Raw genomic sequence first — 2,347 nt, 5'->3', positions numbered from 1 at the left:
TACGGAGGGGAAATAAACGCTTTGCTGCTACCATACAAGAACAATAGGCCGGATCCTACGCGCAGGTGGGCATTGACGCAAAGCGAAGCGTTTAGTGACTTATGCGCAAATGTAACAAAGTAATGCAAAATTAACAGCAATTAGATATACTAATCGAAATGTATTGAATTACGGCCATATTTACGCACACATTTCGTACATTACTGCGTGCATGCCACATTAAACACATATCAATGTGTTACACACTCAGCGCACGTCTCAGTCTTTTGTGCTGCACGCCTGTCCCACCATGAACAATAGTTTTCTAACGTTCCACAATGTCAGTGTTCTTAAATGCGGAATCAAAATCAACCGCCACCATTTCAGATTAAGGCACGGGCGTTGTGGCAAAACTGGTTTTGGAACGAAAGTGCGTGTCGCAGTTTTTGAAAGTGCTATTGTGCTTGGCGTACTTGGTGATTTTGCAGATCGGTGAGCCGTGGCTAGTGCGTCGAGAAGTACGAGACGTAGTGAGAGACGTTCGACATCTCAATCTCCCTGGCGAACGCGTGTCCAATCGCACCACCAGTTCTTGACGTGCGCAGTGATCAGCGCGAAGTGTGGCAGCTAACAAGAGGTACACCGTAGGCATATTTATTCCACTAAAGCCGGTAACAAAATGTTTGCCAGTTTTTTAAGGTCGGCGTTAAAAGCTCCGGTGAGAACTGTGATAGCGTGGCCAGTGTTTGTTTTCCTGCCACCCCAAACTTTCTTTTTGCCATCGCCGCACAACCAAGAGGAGAGACGCTAACCTCTGTCCATTCCTCTTCCCGCACGAATTGACATAATGTTGCCCATGGGCAAGTTTACGTAGCGATAACTTCGTCGATCGGTCCTCTGCGCTACGAAGCGGCTCCTTGGCCCTACGATGATGCCTGTTGCCTGATGCGATGTTGATGACGTTGATGCGCTGTTGTCGCGCGTGTCGCGTACTTGTTTACCTCGCCAGTGCCCTGCACCCTCGCACCGCGCTTCCTTACCGCGCTGCCCTGAAACTAGCGACGTGTGCAGGAAACCTTGCTCGGTCGTTGGCTGCGCGCCGATGACGTAATCGATGAACACGTGTTACGTTGCCGAAGTGGGCGTAGTCTCCACAACAGGCAGTATCTCTTCGCGGCAGAGAAGGGTGGGAAGGCCGAGCGAGAAACTGAAACCTGCCAGAACGGGTTGTCCTGTACCCTGTAACTTATTTATTACACCACGTATTCACAAAATCCTCGCGGCAGCATGTTCACATCGTACAAGTGCGCAGTTGTACATCAAAATTTTGGGCCACGGGTTTGTTGCTGGCCGTTTGGGAGCGTGGAGCAGCGTCACTGGAGCATGTCCAAAGCGAAGTCAAAGGAAATTCGGCAGATCCCACGCGCAGTGGTAATCGGTTTGATGCGAAGCAGTCAGCGAGTACTTCTATGCTGTATTTGATGGCTTTGAGCCAAGCGTTACCAGGTGAATCGATGTGTTTTTGTAAGTGTAGTAGCTGTGTGCGTATCGTGGACTTACCAGGCACGTCGACAACTACAACACTGGCATTTAAAGGGTAACTTGTGGTGCGACGTAACGTCAGCTCTCACGTTAGAGTACATACGTCAGTATTATCAAACGAAGTGCAATTTATGGTGCAGTCATGTGAATATCATACGTAACTTTCGTTAATGTATTCCTCCGGGGTCGGGCAATGCTTCAATATAGCTTGCTGAATCATAGGAATACAAGTTCGCTTTACAAATTCCTGAGGGAAAGTCATTCATAAATAAATTGAATAACAATGGTGACAACACCGATCCTTGTGGCACACCGGCGGTAACATATTTTCTATTGCTAATTACTTCTCTACTTCCCTTTACCACCTGTGACCTGTCTTGTAGATAATTATGGAGCACATCATAGAAAGGTCCTCTGAAGCCCAGACGAAATAGCTTTTCTAATAAAATAGCATGGTTCACAGTTTCGAGCGCTTTTGCCAAGTCCAAGAACAAAGCACAGCAACACAGATTCTTGTCTAGAGCCGACTATATCTCATCGCTAAACTCTTCTAATAATGTTATAGTACTGCGATTTGCAATGAATCCAAATTGCCGGGGTGTTAGTACCGAGAATTTTTGTAGGAAGGACGTCATACATTCAAGAAGAAATTTTTCTAATATCTGGGAGAGTATAGGAAAAATAGAAATTGGTCTATAATTTTTTATATCTTTTTTTTCCTGCTTTAAACAGTGGCTTGACAATTGCCGTTTTTAATTTTTCGGGAATAGAAGCACTGGCTAAAAGTCAATTCAACATAAAGAGAAGTATTTCCGCCAATGCTTCA

This window comes from Rhipicephalus sanguineus, chromosome 4 (genome assembly GCF_013339695.2).
Source record: "Rhipicephalus sanguineus isolate Rsan-2018 chromosome 4, BIME_Rsan_1.4, whole genome shotgun sequence".
Lineage (NCBI taxonomy): Eukaryota > Metazoa > Arthropoda > Arachnida > Ixodida > Ixodidae > Rhipicephalus > Rhipicephalus sanguineus.
This window is presented reverse-complemented; position numbering follows the sequence as displayed.